General features: G+C 46.4%; 1 long non-coding RNA gene across 1 annotated transcript in view; it reads left to right on the top strand.

Moving 5' to 3' along the window:
* Positions 1-3,044: 3,044 nt before the first annotated feature.
* LOC121930992 overlaps positions 3,045-19,472 on the top strand; it is a 70,111-nt gene continuing 53,683 nt past the window's right edge. Inside the window, exon 1 of the long non-coding RNA XR_006104054.1 lies at positions 3,045-3,117. This is a non-coding gene — a long non-coding RNA (uncharacterized LOC121930992). The remainder of the gene's footprint in view (positions 3,118-19,472) is intronic.

Below are 19,472 nucleotides of genomic sequence, written 5' to 3'. Positions count from 1 at the left end.
TTTTCGTTAAGTGGATCTGAAGTCAGATTTTATATATATATATATATATAATATATATATTATAGTCCCAATTATAGAATGCAGAAGGAAGTGCTGTATAATAAATTTGGGAGAAGAGAACTTTAGTGAAACCAAGGAAATCTCAAAACTGGAAGCTACGTGTATGTTGGGAAAGAATTCAAGTTTTTTTTCCTGTAATATTTTTTAACTGCCGATTTATGAAAAATTGAGAGGGGGAAGGGTTTTTTTAATGCATTTATATGCGGTTCTTCGTCCCCAACGCACCCCCTAACCCGTAGGAGTGAATGCGAGAATGATGTTCAAAAAACTCTCCCTACGTACTACTTTAAACCTTTCAACGCTCTTTAGACCTTTAAACGCAGCGAGAGAACATAAAGGTGCCTTTCTTTCTTTGCTGCATCCACACGGCAGAAATAACCCGGTTTGACCCCACTTTCATTCACCTCCATGGCTCAAGGCTATGGAATGCTAGGCATGGTCGTTGGTTGCGGCAACCAGAGCGGAGCTGCATGGAGCCGTGGCAACTAAAGTGGGGTCAAATCGGAACTGTTTTCTGCAGTCTGAGGACTGTAAATCAATAGAAAGGGTTCAGCTTCGAGCCTAAATTCATCGCCGAAGTAAGCCAAGATGTACTTAATTCACCGTATCCAGTTTATACGGGATGAAGAAAAATCAAAGCTGCTTCCAAATGGGGTAATGTTTTTTAGGGGGGGGGGAATTCACCTAAAATCCAACTACGAAGGGCAAAAAGCTAAACCGGACTAAGATCTCCTCCCTTTCACCACCTGGTTTGTGAAGGGGCTTCTGCTCTTGTCAGTGGTCCTCAATATGATCAACGCTGGATGTAGACACACACAAAAGCAAAACACAAAACCCCTTTGCTCCCATCCCTTCCAAAACGGCAAGCAAACAACCACCAAAGGCGGCTGCAGCATCTCCAGGTGTGTTCCTCCGGATGAGACCCACAACGGGCCCGACTTGTGCATTTCGTTGAGAAGTCCCCAAGTGCCTGGCCCTAATGCCCAATAGGAAGCCTAACCTCTCCTCCGGACCCATTAAAGGCTGACAAGGGGGATTTGGTTTCGGGGAAAGCCTTTTAAACGACGCCCTGATCCTGGGGCAGCAAAAAGCGCAACGCCGCTCTCCCAGAACAAGGATGGGCCGCTTGCTGGGGAAAGTTTATGGAGAGCTGCGGGGCGTCTAATCTCGGCCAACACCAGAGGCTCTCGCAAGGCATTGAAGGGTAATTAATCCAAGCCGGGAGGGAGGGCATAGCCCCGCCCTTTTCCCCTGGGAAGCCAAGGGCAGATTAAGCCCCCGGAGATGGAGGGAGGGATGGACTGGTCCCAGTGCTGGGAACTGGGAGTATGGCTGCAGCCAACTGGGAAAAATCAGGCGTTTTTAGCGCGCTTTAACTTCCCTGGCTCAAGGCTGTGGCTTTTGGCAATGGTATTAGTTGCAAGGGCATCCTGGCAAAGGTAGTTAGTTGCAATGGTAGTTATGCATATAATGGAGTGCTTCTGGCATCTAGCAGGGTAGTTAAAAAGGCATTCTGGCAATGGCAGTTAGTTTGCAATGGTAGTTAGCATAGTGGAATGCATTCTGACATTCTGGCAATGGTAATTAGTTGTAATAGTAGTTATTACAGAATGCATTCTGCATTCTGGCAACGGTAGTTTTGTTGCAGTGGTAGTTACGCATTATGGAATGCATTCTGTCATCGGTAATGGATAGTTGCAGGGCATTCTGCAACGGTAGTTAGTCAATGGTAGTTATTGTGGAATGGCATTCTGGCATCTGGCAACGTAGTTAGTTGCAATGGTAGTTATTGTGGAATGCATTCTGGCATTCTGGCAACGGTAGTTAGTTGCAGTGGTAGGTACGCATTATGGATCATTCGGCATTCTGGCAAGGATAGTTACTACTTGCAATGGTAGCTATTATGGAATGCATTCTGGCATTCGGGCAATGGGAGTTAGTTGCAAGTGGTAGTTAGTTAACTCCACTCTGGGAGCCAGATATACTGTATAGATATGTTTGCAATGATGCAACAATATGCCACAACTACTGCCATTCCCAGAATGCAATAGCCACGAGCCATGGTAGTTAAAGCGCTCTCAAACGCGAATGATTCCCCAGTGTGGTTAGCAGCCTCCAACGCTGGTTAGGGTCTCACGGACACCCCTCCAGTCTTGAAATTTCTTGTGTGACTTTCTTGTCTTTATCTCATGACACACCTAATCTGCATTTTCCTCAATTCATCAGCTCATCATCGTCATAATATTTCTTTCCAACAACGTTTATCCCATCATCCCCCAACAACCCTGTGAGGTAGGTAGGAAGAAAAAGGGGGGGATCGCTTGGGTATTTTTTAATGAATGGTGCTGGTAGGGAGACTTTAATATAGATCTCTCGATCCTGGTCCAAGCTGACAAACCACTCCTGAAACCCAAAGGTATTTATTTTCATGCTCTTCTATCGTTGCTCGCTTTCTGTTGTCTTCCCGCCTCCTAGAATGTAATCCGCAACGTTTTGCCTGTGTTCGATTTGGTTTAATTTGGTCAGATCTCGGCTTAGTTTAATTTTGTCAGCTCTCTGTTGGAGCATGAGGTTTGTTTCCAACGAGGAGGAAGAGGAGGAAAGTCCGGTTGAATATTTTGAGGATCCCTTAGATGCCTAGAAAGCAAACTCCGTTTTGTTTGTGTGTGTGTGGTGTGTGTGTGTGTGTGTGTGTGGTGTGTGGGTGTGTGTAAGGGACCTCAGTCCGTATGGTGTCTATCTTGAAGGAGGGGGTCCATATATTGACATGCTGTGAAATAGGATTCCTTCCACCAAGAGATGGGGCAGTTTAGGATGGTGGATGCAGAGAGGGGCTATGAGGAAAGTGTTTGAGATTTGACAGTATTATGGAAGCCCTAGCAAGGGTAATGAAAGGCAAACTGGAAGACAAAACCAGAATAATCATTTGATTTGAAGGATCACCTTAGGATGCCTCCATATGGCTATAGAAGACATGTCTCATGGCTATCTACAATTTGACTGGGAGCCTCCAGGAATCTGTCCGTAGAGGAAGAATGACAGAAAAGACTGATTTAGGTATAATCGGATTTACTGAACTGTGCGGCTTTACGGTGCCGCCCTGTATTTCGTGGGACTCGGGCAGCCACGGATTTTGTATCCACGTAGTGAGTTTCATGGTTGGGGTGGGTGGGGTTGGCAGACTTTAATAATCTCCTCCTCGGTTCCGTGTCCACCTGACATCCACTCCGTGCAAAACCTCCCCGAATGTGCAAGTATGTTTATTTTCAACCATCTTATCTTGTGCCTCGTGTGCTGCCCCGTTCTCATCCCGATTGGAATCGATTCTGTAAGTCGGGTCCACTCTCTTTCCACTTTGCAGGAATGCGTCCGGACGTGTTCATGTCCTTTTATTAACCAGGCTCTCTCATCCTTAAGTCGGAAAGGGACTAAGGAAGGAAGAAGGAAGGAGGGAGGAGGGGAGGAAGAAGGAATCACGGGAAGAAAGACGACAGACAGACAGATAGACGAAAGGAGGGATGAAGGCTTCCTTCCTTCCTTCTTTCTTTCTTTCTCTTCTTCTTCTTCCTCCCTTCCTTTTTATTTCTTTCTCATTCCTTCTCCTTTCCTCCCTCCCTCCTTTCTTTCTTGTCCTTTCTTTCTCTTCATTCTTCTTCCCTTCCCTTCCCTTTCGTGGCCAGCCTTTTCCCCTCCAGTTTGTGGAAAGATTTCCTTCCGTCCGCCTTCCTCCTTCTTTCCCTCCCTCCCTTTCTGTCTTTCTTTCTTTCTTTCCGTCATTCCTTCTTCCTCACCCCCTCCCTCCTTCCTTCTTCCTTCCTTCTTCTCACTAGCCCTTTCCCCCCCTCTACGTTGTGGCCAGATTTTCCTCCTTCTTTCTTTCTTTCTTTCCTTCTTTTCTCCCTCCTCCCTCCTTCCTTCCTTCTCAACGGCCCTTTCCCCCTCTACTTTGGCCAGATTGCCTCCCTTCTTTCCTCCTTTTTTATCCCTCCCTCCTTCCCCTTTCCTTCCTTTCCTTCCTTCCTTCCTTCCAACTAGCCTTTCCCCTCTACTTTGTGGCCAGATTTCTTCCTCTTTCCTTCTTTTTCTCCCTCCTCCATCCCTCCCTCCCTCCCTCCCATCCCGTCCCTTCTTGTCTTCTCTTCTTCTTTCGTTCTTTCCTTCTTTCCGTCATTCCTCTTTGCCTCCCTCCCTCCGTCCTCCTCCTTCTCACAACTAGCCCTTTTCCCACCTACTTTGTGGCCAGATTTCCTTCCTTCTTCTTCTTTTTTTCCCTCCCCCCTCCATCCCTCCTCCCTCCCTTCTCTTTCTTTCCGTCATTCCTTCTTGCCTCCCTCCCTCCCTCCCTCCCTCCCTCCCCCTTCCTTCCTTCTCTTCCTTCCTTCTCAACGAGCCCTTTCCCCCCTCTGCTTTGTGGCCAGATTTCCTTCCTTCTTTCCTTCTTTTCGTCTCCCTCCTTCCCCCCTCCCTCCCTCCCTCCCTCCCTCCCCCTCTTCTTTCTTTCTTTCTTTCTTTCCTTCTCCTTCTCTCCGCGGCCAGCCCTCCCTTCTCCACTTTGTGACCAGATTTCTTTCTTTCTCCTTCCTTCCTTCCTGGCCACCCCTTTCCCTTCCCCCTCCGCTTCGTGGCCAGAGCCTCTTCTCCCGGGGCTGCTCCGCCGGGGTCCGGTCCAAGGGGCTTTGGGGGGGGGCGTCGTTCCCAGCAGCGGCCGCGTGCGCTAATTGCGAGCGTCAAACAATCTGTGCACGATAGTCAGTGCTGCGGAGAGGCAGACAAGGGATGTTGTCTTTAGGCGCCAGCGGCGGCGGCATCAAAGGCTCCCGCTGGAGGGGACCCATTGAGGACCTTCCCCCGCCTCCAGGGAGAAAGGCGCCGGAGCCCTGGGACAGAATTAGCTGCCGCGACCCTCTCCCCCCGCCTCTCTTCCACCCCATTCCCCCTCCCTCATCTCCTCCTTGCCTTCAAGTCCTTTCCGACTTAAGGGACCCCATCACAGAGATTTCTTGCTTTGTGCCATTGCCTTCCTCGAGGCTGAGAGAGTGTGGACTTGCCCAAGGTGGGTTTCCAGGACCGAGCAGGAATTCGAACCTTGGTCTCTAGAGTCGCCAGGAAAAGCATCCTGGTTGGAAAAGATATGATGCACCAAACATTTCCTGTAATTGGAATGGAGCCCTATCCTGAGAAAACCACAGAAGACAATAATAAGAATAATACTTTATTTCTATCCCGCCTCTCTGCCCTGGCAAGAGGAGGCTTACAGTTAAAAGAATACATCCCAAACCTCAAATCCCTAGTTCCCACCTTCCCCTAAAATATCAATAATGAACTATTAAAAACCTACATTAAATGAAGAAACGAGCGAATGGGGCTACTGGGGCTCCGTCTGTGCAGAGGGAACGGTTCAGTTGGTGGCTTCAGGCATTTGGAGAGAGGAGTATCTCCCCATCTTAAATTATTTGTCTCTTTATTTAATTTCATTTTTATATGCCGCCTTTCTCCCAAAAAGGGACCCAAGGTGCTCCACAAGATTTTAAAAAATGGATAAATGGAAACACGTGGACTTCTTCTCTGGTGGGGATGGGCCTCCATCACTAGCTTCAGCCTCATGTGAAGATGCCCAACTTATGTCCTCTTTGAATGTCCTCTTGCCACCTTGGCTGACCCAGCTAGGCCCCGTTCACAAGCGCTTATCCGGTTTCGACCGAATTTTGAGAAATGTCCATTTTGCCCCGGATTGCCCTCCTCGACTTGAAGACTTGGGGACTTTGCAGCGCTTGCCTCATGCCAACCATAGTGCCTTGAGAGGCCAGTCCTTGACTTTTCTTGACACACACCACAACCACAGCTGTGTCTACACTGCGGAAACGCTCCAGTTTGACACCGCTTCAGCTGCCACGGCTCAAGGCTGTGGAAATTCGGGGAATGGTCGTTAGTTGTGTCACCAGCGTTTTTGTGATACTCTGCCCTCGTTAGGTCAAGTACAGTTCCAAGAACTCCCTAGCATGGAGCCACGGCGGTTAAAGTGGGGCCAAACGAGTGTTTATTATTGCCTGATGAAGAAGCCAGTGCGACCTCGAAAGCTGTGGCAACATGTCATTGTGCATTTTGTTTGGCCCCATAAAGGTATCCATTGTGAAGTCGAAGGCTTTCATGGCCGGCATCCATAGTTTTTGTGGGTTTTTCGGGCTCTGTGACCATGTTCTAGAAGAGTTTTATTCCGACGTTTCGCCAGCATCTGTGGCTGGCATCTTCAGAGAGGCTGAAGGTACAGTGTTTGGATGTGGTTGTGTTTGCTATAGGGCCAACAGGGCTAAACCCAGATCTTTTTTTATAGACCTCGTCTCAGGTGGAACTTCTGGCTGGTCCCCCAGCCCGTAGGGAGGGCGAAATAGCAAAATACTATCGCCCTGGGAGTTTCATGAATGGTAGTGGCGGTTGGCAGACTTCGATATGGTCTCTCGGTCCTGGTCCAAGAAGACACACTAGCCCACAATGTCTTCATTTTCAACCAGTGCGTAGCACTGCCTCTGGTGTCTCCCACTTTGGATTGTAATCTGCAACCTTTTTTGTTGCGGAATCGGCCTGTTCTTGTTTGAAGTCTGTCTTTTCAGTGGGTCCGAGGCAAGAGTTGGGACCAGAAGATGGCACAATTGACTGGTCAAATTCCCTTCCCTTCCATGGGTTTGGTCTAAGCCGGTTTTTTGACCAGGATGGACCTAGGTAGGTGAAGAAGGCCTGGCAGGGCCTTGCTTGGAGAAGGTGCCATTCCACCGTGGGTCGTGGAGGCATCCCTTCCCCTCAATGCCCACCTGGCTATTCTGGAGGCTGGTGTGGCTACAAGAGCCAAGGGCTGGAAGGAACTGGGGTCTAAGCATGGGCTGCCCTTTTCAGGGCTCTCCTCCCCAACTGTAGCCTTGAGCGTGATGGGCATCATTCATAGCCTGGCAAACCATTGGAGCATGGTGATGCCCTCTACTTTCCTTCCAATATGCTTGATGCAGCTTTGGAGCCAAACCGGAGTATTTCCGCAGTGTAGATGCAGCTGTGTTGACTGGAGGCGGAGGTTCCTTGACGTCTGAGTTTCCATAACACGTGGTCTCCAAACTGGACACTTAAGAGGCAGATTGAGGTCACTTTGGAAGGTGATTTATCCATCTATCCTTCTTCATTTATACTTCGCCCCACCCCCCCAAACTCCAGGCGGCTAACAAAAGGAGCTTCAAACCCCCTATTCCAGCGGCGTTTCTCCCACTTGGCACACTTACAGCGCAAACCTACGCCTGGCTGTTCAGAAAGAACATCTTCATGGATTTGGGGTGTGATTGTACTTTGCCGCATTGACCTTATAACAGCAATGTACAATCACACCCCAAATCCAATACAGTGTCTTCAAAACGCACTACGGAAAAAATAAGCCAGTTGTTTTGAACCAGCATTTAAACTGCCCTGGCTCAATGCTAGAAAATTCTGGCATCTGTGGCTGTGAGGCATTTAGCCTTCTCTGTCAGAGACCTCCGGTGCCACAATAAAGGACAGTTCCCAGGATTCCCCAGCACTGCGCCAGGGCAGGCAAAGCAGACTCGAAGAATACACACACACACACACACACACACACACACACACACACACACACAGAGAGAGAGAGAGAGAGAGAGAGAGAGAGAGAGAGAAAGAGAGAGAGAGAGAGAGAGGTCAGAGCGGTTTACCAATATATATGACTTGGGAGTAAGTCCCATGGTACGTGTAAAACTGTCTGTCTGTCTGTCTGTCTGTCTGTCTGTCTGTCTGTCTGTCTATCTATCTATCTATCTATCTATCTATCTATCTATCCCCACGGAACGTAGTAGGGATGAACGAATGGCGGACACTATAGATATAGAGTAGATCTGTTACTTTGTATCTATCTATCTATCTAGATTTCAGATATAGATATAGAGTAGAACTATTTTTATATCTATATATCTAAAGATAGATAGATATCAGACATAGATATAGAGTAGAACTGTTATTTTACATCTATAGATGGATAGATATCAGAACTGTGATTCATATAAGTGTGTGTGTATGTGTGTCCCACGGAACCTAGTAGGCATGAATGAATGGCGGGCACTACAGATATAGATTAAAACTGTCATTATATATATATATACACACACAGTTCTACTACGTTCCATGGGACATATACATATGACAGTCCTAATCTATATATAGATATAGATATAGATGTCAGGACACACACACACACACACACACACATGACAGTCCTGATACATCTATCTGTCTGTCTGTCTGTCTATCTATCTTTCTATCTATGGATATCAGGACACACACACGCACATGACAGTCCTGATACGTCTGTCTGTCTGTCTGTCTGTCTGTCTGTCTGTCTGTCTGTCTATCTATCTATCTATCTATCTATCTATCTATCTATCTATCTATCGACCTATCGATATCAGGACACGCACATGACAGTCCACACACACACACACACACACACACACACACACACACGTGGGCCTTACTCCCAGGTCACTAGGTACAGAATCGCAGCCTTACTGAAAAGGAAGGTCCCACCAGTGATCCCAAATCCCAGTTTCAAAGCATTTAAGGGGTGATTCTTCTCTTTTGGGGGCAGCCCCTCTCCCTCACCCCAAAAGAGAGAGGCTTGCAAGCTTTCCAAACAAGTCTTTGGAGGCTTGGATATTCGCTGCAAAAAAGCCAAACCGGAGGGACCAGCCGCCTCCCATCCCCCGCCTTGGTCTGCCCAGGCCTTAAACACTTCTTCTCAGGGCTTAGTAATTGTGCTGGTCAAACAACTCACACTCACACAATCACACACACACAGCCCCAGCCAGGGATCGTTGCCTCTTTAAGGCCGGCCTGCAGGGGACGATGAATGGCTGGCGGGCCCTGTTTCAAAAAGTGGCCCGAATTAATGTGATCGCGACATTTTGATGCACTTGGGGGCAAGATGAAAGCCCAAGGCTTGGCCGTCTCCTCCCAAAGATCTCTATAATTATAGATAATATATCCGATTTCAAAGCAATTAGCGCAATCAGGCGTAGCGAGGCACTTGGCTGCCAAGGCAGTTCACAAAGCCGGGCCCCGGACGGTTATTTAAGCTTCAAGATGTCAAGCAGACACCGCGCCTCTTGGCCCAGAAAAGGGGGGGGGACCCAGCTCTTCGCCAGAAGGGCCCCCCCCAGTAATAAAAAAAAATCCCTGGCTGGCTTCCCTTTCTTTCCCTTCTAATGCGTGGGAAGGAAGCCACAGCCTTGGACTGGAAGGTCTCCTCCGCAAGGCATCCGCACTGCAGAAATCATCCGGTTTGACAGCGCTTTAACAGCCATGGCTCAAAGCTAGGGAATTGGGGTGATTTCTGCAGTGTGTGTCGGATCTCTGTGTTATCTCAGTGTACATAAAGCATACAGAGCCCTTGGACTGTAGGTGTTAAACAAAAAATGCGTCTAAAACTTTCCAGCTCCTTTCGGAAGCTTTGCACATGTTTCGCACCCGCAGCTTCACCTTCCAGAATCCATTTCGCTCCCAAGCGGGCATGGTTTCCTCTCTCTTTCATTACAGTCTGCCCTCCTTATGTACTGATTGTTAATACCCACGGATTCAAGCATCCACGGCTTGCAAATATTAAAAAAGGTATAAATTCCAAATAGCAAACCTTGATTTTTTCCCCATTTTATATTAGAGACAGCATTTCCCTTTTCCATTATATAGAATGGGACTTGAGCATCCATGGCTTTTGTTGTTCAGGGGGGTCCTGGAACCAAACCCCAGAGGATAATAAGGCATATTATTATATATGCCTATATTAGGGATAATTCCTAATAGGGATCTGCTTCCCCGACAATAAGGATGAAGGAACTCTTTCCGTTTTATTTCCCTCTCAGTGGGTAAATGGCCTGGAATCCCAACTTAGGCTGCTCAAGAGCTACTTTATGCAGTTCGATTCCGCTTTAACTGCCACGGTTCCATCTGATGGGATCCTGGGATTTGTAGTTTCACGAACATCCTCTAGCATGCTCCTTCCAATTGCGTTTAATATGAATTAGACTATTAAAACATTAGAGTATTAATGAAACGTTATTAGAGTTCTTTGGCGCTCTATAAGTATCCGAAAATCCCATAGCAATGAAGCGTGGCAGTAAAGATGGTTATAATTCTGCAACGAGTCTCTTTTTTGGGACGCTTTCGTGGGAAATATGAGGCTACTAAAGGGCTGAGATAGGAGAGGAGAAGGAAGAAAGGTGGATATTTGGCCTTTGCTCTGAAAAACCCATTCTGTCCGGATTGGATTTCCAGAAGAGGTGGTATTATTACTCATTTTATTTTATTTATATGAATACATTTATTTACTATTGGTGACTATCCCGAAACGCAAGCAGGCTTTTGTTGTTGTTTCCGACTTATGGCGACCCTAAGGCCATAAGGAAAATCATGGGATTTTCTTGGTAAGTTTCTTCTTCAGAGGGATATGTTGCCACTGCCATCCTCTGAGGAGGCTGAGAGAGTGTGACTGTGTCCCTCCTTCGGATTGTGTTTGGTTACTTTCAGATTGTGTCTCAAAACTACTCCGAAGCGATGCCGCTTTTAGGCATCACATTGAACATCGAACTGGAAAAATCTCAAGGTTGGACAAAGCTTGGTTCCTAATTTTAGCAGGGCATTTTTGAGGAAGATGGTGAAGCAATGGATTGTGAAGCAATGCAGAACAGTCAAGGCTAAGATCTCCGTCTTGGCCATATAGCAAAGTAGTGTACCATCCCAAATCCACAAGACAGGGATACCTTTATTGGGCCAACCGAAATGCACATTATACATGTGGCAAGCTCCATTGGCTTCTTCATCAGGCAAGGTGTTAAATGATGCAGGGGAAAGAAAGGAAGGAAGGGAAAGGAAAGGAAGGGAAAGGAAAGGAAAGGAAGGAAGGGAAAGGAAAAGAAAGGAAGGAAGGAGAGGAAGGGAAGGGAAGGGAAGGGAAGGGAGGAAGACGATGTTAGCATAGCTCTGCATTTGGTGAAGATGTTGTGGCGGCTGTCCTCAGTTCAGATGGTACGGAGTGGAAGTCATGCAGGTAGCCCGAGATTCAGTCCAGAAACTAAACTATAAATCCCATTCGCAAGGCAAAAAAAGCGACTGCCTTTTTGAGATCCAGTTTGTCTCGAACCCTTTGTGAGGCGAGAAGCCCCTTTGCAGTACAATGAGAGTACTCTTCAATGGCATTTAATATGAATTAGAGTGTTAATGAAACGTCATTAAGAGTTAATTAATTAAATGTTATTAAACTATGGAAAGTAAGTGCTCACAGGAATGTGGGTCATCCCAGTCGTAAAGCAAGCCTCTGGAACTATTCCTGCACCTTTTCCTTTAGGTCTCTGAACATTAAGAAGTAAATTTAAGGGCTCCTTCCCTTTCTGGTGTGTGTGTGAATCCCTGCGTTTTACCCAGGCAACGTGGTAGTAGGCACCAGTGGTTAGCCTCATTAGAATTAAGCCTCATTGCTTTCCATGGAGATCTCTTTACAGACGAGTGTGAGTCGGGTTTTATCCCGACTTCTTTTGAAACCAACATGCTTCACTCTGTGGATCGGGCCAGGCTTCTTCTTGCAGCCCAGATGCCCTCTTTCTTTTCGGTGCCATCCCCAAATTAAACCAAAACCCAAGGAGCAAAACGCACCAATATAAATCGCAGACTTCAGTTGTGTGTCGGGTGGCTTGAAGTCGTTTTACGATGTATGGCAACCCTATCATGAGGTTTTCTTGGCAAGACGGGCTCCGAGGAGGTGTGCCCTGGTCTTCCCCTGAGGCTGAGAAAGTGTGACTTTCCCAAAGTCACCCAATGTGGGTTCCCATGGCCCAGAGTCATAGTCCAATGCTCAAAACCACGACGGCAATGTAAAATGTCATCCCTCCCTTGAAAGGAGTCTGGGAATGGCACTTGATCCAAATGTATCCACACTTTAGCCATAATTTGTACTTGATCCAAATAGACCCGCACTTTAACCACCATCCACACTTGATCCAAACTGATCCACACTAGCCGCAATCCACACTTGATCCAAATGGATCCACACTTTAACCATAATCTCCACTTGATCCAAATGGATTCGGACTTTAGCACTCACCTTTAACTTTGGGAAGTACTTCGCAGGAGGCCATGGCCTGAATTCCAAGCTGCCTTTCAAGAAGAGGGATTTTGATCTGTGTGCAGAGAACTTACTCAAGGCAAGACGAAGTGTTGGGCGTCCAGTGCAGAGAGATCAAGGCAGAGGCAGCGTTTGAATCTGCCGACCGGATGAGACACATTTGAGTTCATAGAATCATAGAATCGTAGAGTTGGAAGAGACCCCCAAGGGCTATCCAGTCCAACCCCATTCTGCCATGCAGGAACTCTCAATCAAAGCATCCCCATTGACAGGTGGCCATCCAGCCTCTGTTTGAAGGCCGCCAAGGAAAGAGACTCCACTACACTCCGAGGAAGGAGTGTGTTCCACTGTCAAATAGCCCTTACTGTCAGGAAGTTCCTCCTAATGTTCTATCGGGTGCGTCACACTCTCTCAGCCTCATGGGAGGACAATGGCAAACTCTGGGGGATGATGGTCCAAGATATAGCATGAACTGGAACGTATCTTATCTTATCCCACCCAGTCAGCAGATTCAAACGCCTCTCTCCAAGCTGCCTCTGCCCAGATCCCCTCTGCCTTCTGCAGACGGTGGTCTCCTTGGAACAGCCGGCGTTAGAGAGTTCGACTCTGGAGTCCAGGGTTCGAATCCCCACTGAGCCAAGTCACACTCTCTCAGCCTCCTCAGGGGGAAGGCCACCCTCTCAAAACACCCTGATAGGCTGAGTTGATAGGTGGCCATTAAGTCGGAAATGTTTTGAAGGCACACACCCAAAAACAGGTAAAAGTGAGAAGGTGTGCTTCAATCTGGGTTGGAAGTCCTGCATGGCCTGGGGGGGGTCTCTTGGGAGCTCTGGTGCCGCAACAAACAACCCTTCCCAGAATTCCAAGGCCATGGCAGCCAAAGCGAGCTCAACTCGGATTAGTTCACCAGTGCGGATGCAGCCTAAGACAGAGCCCTTGGGTTTGAAGGGAGCCCTGTTGCTTTGGTGCCTTGTGTGGCCGGTCTTAGAAGTCAAAGACAGAGGGTCTCTCTTTCCGCAGATGATCATCAGAACTTGGGAGGGAGGAGAAGGGCTCCATCTGACTATATCAAAACAACAGCAGCAACAATAATACTATATTTCTTTCCTGACTCTCCCCTTGGATCAAGGCAGGGAACAGCAAGGAATAGATAAACAATATCAGGTAGAAGATCAGTTAAAATACACATCTGTGATGATGATGATGAACCCTGTTCTGGACTGAAGTCTCTGTGTTGCTGACCCTGGAAAGAGCCAGCCTTCTATTGGGCAGCTCTCCAACCAATCACTGAAGGCACTGCTGCCAGGTCACATGACTAAGGGGTTGCACCTGGGGTTTCTTTGGGGGGGGGCACATGGCCATTGAGTACAACAGTCCCTAATGGTTGGTGAACCTTTTGACAGTCATTAGACGTGCTGACAATACAGTGGATCCAGGGAACCAGACCTAGATGGCCTGTTGGCAGATCAGTTTCTGAAAACTCCCTGAAATAGTTTGATGTCCTCCAGTTATTCTATGATAACAGACAAAAAGAGGGACATCAAAAACAAACAAACAAACAAAAACACTCCAAAACAAACAAACAAACAAACAAACAAACAAAAAACAAACCCAAGATGAAAAGGAGCATATAATAATAATAATAGGATTTATTTATATGTCGCCCAATCACTGGGAATCCTGGTGGCTTACAACAGAGAGGATAATAGACGGTTCCCTGCCCTCAGGCTTACAATCTAAAAAGACATGACACAAGGCCGAAGGGAATGTGGGGGGGAGAGGGGATCAGGTCCCAGCATTCTTCTCTCCCTCTGAGGCCTGGACCAAGGCAGATGGACCGGAGGAGGGTTCTTATTTCTTCAGCTAGCCCTGATGGAGCTGGGCCTGCCTGGTCAACTCCCTCGCAGCCGGAGTATGGCAGTTATGGAGGAGGAGTCTCTTTTCAGGCTAGCCTGACGACTGCCTGGTCAACTCCCTTGCAGGCTGGAAGATGACAGTTATGGAGCGAGGAGTCTTTCTTCAGCATAGCCCTGATGGAGCTGGGCCTGCCTGGTCACCTCCCTCGCAAGCCGGAAGATGACAGTTATGGAGGAAGGAATCTCTTCTTCAGGCTAGCCCTGATGGAGCTGGGCCTGCCTGGTCAACTCCCTCGCAGGCCGGAAGATGACAGTTACGGAGGGAGGAGTCTCTTCTTTCAGGCTAGCCCTGATGGAGCTGGGACTGCCTGGTCAACTCCCTCATAGGCTGGAAGATGACATTTATGGAGGGAGGAGTCTCTTCTTCAGGCTAGCCCTGATGGAGCTGGGCCTCCCTGGTCAACTCCCTCGCAGGCTGAAAGATGACAGTTATGGAGGGAGTAGTCTCTTCTTCCAGGCTAGCCCTGATGGAGCTGGGCCTCCCAGGTCAACTCCCTCGCAGGCTGAAAGATGACAGTTATGGAGGGAGGAGTCTCTTCTTCCATGCTAGCCCTGATGGAGCTGGGCCTGCCTGGTCAACTCCCTCGCAGGCCAGAGGATGGCAGTTATGGAGGAAGGAGTCTCTTCTTCAGGCTAGCTGTATGGATCTGACATAGTGTCTGATACCTATTGATTCTATGATTCTATGATTTATTCCTAGTTTTAAAATACTACTGATTTAAGATACACATACGTTGCCTGCCTTGACAATAAATCTCTGAGCTGACTTATAATGAAGGTGGGGGGGGGGGACCTGGAAACACACAAACCTGAAGAAATAATAATAATAATAATAATAATAATAATAATAATAATAATAATAATATGCGCAGTGATGATCTAGAAAGGTATTGTGCTCCAGCTGTTGTTATTTAAAGGTTCTGCCAAGGGCCCTGTTGCAAAATAGTTTCCTCCCAACAGCTTTGTCCCTGGAAATGTGAGCACTCCTCCTGAGCAGCTGGATAGTCTACAGTTCCTGACTTTTTCCAGAGCAATTACACTGAAACCATGGTTTGCCAAAGACACCAACTGTCTAGTTAGTCTAGGGACCAAGGGCAGCACAAGATAGGTAATAAAATTTTTCAACTTCATTAGCAACAGAAAAGTAACTTCCTTTGACATCCAGGCTGTCTCTGTCCTGTGTAAAGCTAACCCCTGAATATGTTTCTCGCATTTGAAGATACTGAATATTGTCACAGCAGAGGAAGCTAATAGACCGGGACTTGTAGGTTTCTACCTTCAACAAAGGTAAAACGCTTTCATTTGGACTACAATTGGCAGGTTTTTCCTATACAACACGTAAACCTTTTCCCCAGATGTAACAGTAAAGAGACTTCTTGAGAAGTTCAATGTCTTCTGCCTGAGAAAGTTAGCTTCATCCAGTTGAGGGACAGCCTGAATCTCAAGGGAAGTTACTTTTCTCTTTTTAATAGAGTTGAAATTAAAGTCAATTGACATGGGAGCAATTATCACGGTTATTGTTGTGATTATTGGCACTAATAAAATATCAGTAACCAAGGCCACATGTCCAAGGAAGGGGGTGGCCTCTGTCTGCATTGAGATTTCTCCAGATCATCATATATATATATATATAATAGGTAAATCAGACAAATCTAACAATCAGTTACATATTCATGAGTATATATATATATACACATCCATTGTTCCATTATAATCTTTCTCTTTCAATGGTTAATTTTATTACACCATTCCTCATTATCTTCATTTCTCATGTTTCATCTTACATTTCCTATATATTCTTAAACTATATTACTCTTCTCTCTTCTTTTCTCTTTATCAATAACCAATTCATAACTTCCATAGACATCACTTCCTTTTACCCTTCTTCATTAATCTTTCCCCTTCCATACTTCCTCCTCTTCCCTTATGTTTCCTTTCTAACCTTTCGAACACCTTGTCCTTCCACTTCCCGCCTTTCCTTTAGTCTCATCTTCTAGCTGAGGCACTTACCTTCTCAAACATTTAAATCACTTCCGCAAATCTTCTAACCACTTCCACTAACTTTCTGAGCACTTCCACTAACCTTCTAATATACTTTCTTTTACCCTCTTCATTTCCTCTCATTCTCCCCCACCATTTAAAATATTGCTAATTTGTCCTTTTCTTTTCTATTTTCTGTTTATGATTATACATGAGATTTTCCCAGGCCATCTTAACTGACAACAGAAGTAACATCTGAGTCAAAATATAGGCCTGTGACTCTAACATAGGGCCGGAACAGATGTCGCTTTAAAGCATGGCGTTTATATGCTGCATGCTCTGAAGCCACTCTGAAGCTGCCTGGAAGTCAGGGAGCCACCCAGATGTGGGCAGCTTCAAGATGCTTCTGCAGCATGGCGTTTACACACTGCATGCTGCCAGAGCATCTTGAAGTTGGCATTGGATTTCAGCAGAGAGGCAAAAGCCAGCTCTTTTCAGCTCCTTTTTGGGCTGTGTGTGTGTTTTTTGGGGTGTGTGGTTGCCATGGCCCCAATCCATCTTTGGAAGGGGCGGCTTGAAGCCGTCCATTCTTGCTGGCCTGTTTCGGCCCATTGTCACTCTTCTTCTCCTGTATAATTTTATTAAACTTGATAGATGAAGAAGCCAGAGAAGCGACAAAAGCTTGCAGAATGTATTTTGTGCGTTTTAGTTGGTCTAATAAAGATATCATTATTTTGTGGATTTTGGACTTTGTTATAAATATTAAAGTTACTTTGAAATTAATTAAACAACTAATAAAGGTTAAAACTATTAAAATTCATTAAACTACTATACACAAACAACAAAACTGCACAGCACACCACTCAAAGGCCATCCCAGTGAATGTCTGAAAGTCCAACAGCATAAGACTGCTGTGAGTTACCAACAGAAGGAGTGCAAGGAGCAAGTCATCCTAGTCTCTTTAGGGAGACAGTTCCAAAGTCTGGGAGCAGCCACTGCAAAGTCCCTTTCCCTATTCCCAGTAAATAAGCCTGAAAAGGTGGAGGGACAGAGATCCCTAAAGGATTAGAGCTCTAGGTGGATGTGCTGCTCTATGACTGTAATAAAGATTATCTTCTCATCTCTATTCTAGTGGGCTCATAAAGTGAGATACGATCCTTCAAATAGCATTCACCCAGGTCATAACCAGCATTTTTGAATTGTGCCTGGAAATGGACCGACTGGAAGCGAAGCTGTCGCACCAAGGTAGTTGTGTGTTCCCTGTACCCAGCCCAGTTAACAGTTTGAATGCAGCTCTTCCAGTCAATTGAAATTTACTAAGCACTTTTAAAAAGTAGTCTACATGGAGTTCATTACAGTAAATCCAAATGGACTGTAACCAAGTCATGTGTTACTACGGCCAAATGTGACTTCTCCAAGAACAGATAAAGTTGGCACATTAGCTTGAGCCAGTAACATCACTAGGGTTGGTGTCACTAGGGTTGGTGTGGTAACCTTAGGAGGAAGCAGCAGCAGCAGCAGTCTCCCCACAAAATGCCTCCTGAAGGCCAGGCTCTTTGGCAGTAACAATAGTCTGGTTGCTTGCTGAGACAGAGCAGAGTCAGGCAGGCAGGCAAGCAGGCAGGTAGGGAGACTCCTCTTCCCACCTGCCTGCCTCCACACTGCTGCCAAAGGGCTGGAGAAGGAAGAGCTGTTCGTTGGGTAAGAGAGGACGAGGCTTCCTTTCCTGCCTGGCCAGCAAAGCCACCAGACCCAAAACTTTGGCACATCTTCCTGCCACCTGTAGTCTTTACAGATCTAACAGAGTTGCTGGCCAGGTGGGACAGGGAGGAGACTCTCTTTCCTTTCTTGCCAGCAAAGCCACCAGACCCAGAACTTTGGCACCCCTTCCCACCAGCGCACTGGGTCATACCCCCCTCTAAAGTATCATCTGGTGCAGTTTCTACTCCCTGCACTCAGCTAGTGATGCCTCTGACTTTAACTGCACATATACACTCCTGGTCAGCAGTGAAACCTGTGCCTCCAGGATCAAGGGTGAATGCAAGAGTACCCCCAAGCTGTGAACCTACATTTTCAGGGGGGTTGGTATAACTCCATCTGGCAAAGGCTGAATTCTTGTTCCCAAATCTGTCTTTTGACAGTCCAGGAGTACCTCTATTTTGTCTGGATTAAGCTTCAGTTGGTTAGTCCTCACCCAGTCCATTACTGATGCCAGGTATGGGAAAAGGTTCCTTGGAATTAAGTGAAAAGGGACAATAGAACTGGACACTAGTAATGAAAGACTAAAGACACTCATCCATGATTAGACTGAACTGTGGCTCCTTGCTCACTTCAGGACTTAAATCTACATTTCACCTGATAGAACCTTTAAGTTGGGACACTTGTGACACTCTGGGCTGTGGTAGAAATGATCTGCCACAGAGTTGGGGGAAGAAAATAAGGTTGCAGGGTATCGGAACAAGCTGACCTCCCTGTCTTGAGGCTTTCTTTTGCGTTTCCATTATGTGAGAGTAACTTTAAGGGACTGGACAGCTGCCAGAATGGCAAGAAACTCATCTGGCTTTCAGGTAGAGAATTCACATATCAATTGATTTCTCTGCACTGAATTGTTTTGCTTAACATAATTTGAGGTGCAAAACTGGGAACTGCATGAAATGAGGCATAGCACTGAAAAGTGGATGCTAGGTGGCATGAGACTCTTACTTGCAGATTTGTATGGCTCATTCATAAACATAAATCATCATTTGATGCTACATGATAGAAATGGAGTGGTGTGAACTAGCCACTACTGGAAAGTTTTTATTATTCCATAGAAAAAGAGATAAAAAGTGCCTTAGATAAAAGTGTTTCCGATACCTCTTGAATCAGTTGAGAAGCTCCCTTGGTGTCTGGGTCAAGCTAAGCTACTGTCTCTGTGGCAGGGCCCCATCTCTTTAAAATGGTTGGAAATAAATAAATTAAATTGTATGGCTCACTCACAGTTTCTCTGCCCACAAATAGAGTGGAAAATGTTGCAAGGTTATTTGAGCCCAGTGCCCAACATACTTCAGTTTAATTTCATACTAACAAGGAACGTTTGGGGTTGGCAAGAAATAACTAGTAATGTTCTGTGAAACAAGCAGAAGGATATCTTTCAGGGGGAAAATCTTCTCTAGGAGCATGCAAATCGATTATGTATTCCAGGATTCTGCAAAGTGCAGAATCTGGGGTACTTGGTGCAGAATTCAGCTATGCCAACAAAGTTATGATTGCGAGCATGTGGGCAACGTGTACTAGTACGTCAGAAGCCAGGAAAATGTTTGAATGAGATTTGGAGTTGGAGTTTGAAACCTAGCATTCCATGATTTGCACCATATATA

Source organism: Sceloporus undulatus, chromosome 5 (assembly GCF_019175285.1).
Source record: "Sceloporus undulatus isolate JIND9_A2432 ecotype Alabama chromosome 5, SceUnd_v1.1, whole genome shotgun sequence".
NCBI classification, from domain to species: Eukaryota; Metazoa; Chordata; class Lepidosauria; order Squamata; family Phrynosomatidae; genus Sceloporus; species Sceloporus undulatus.
This window is presented reverse-complemented; position numbering and strand designations above follow the sequence as displayed.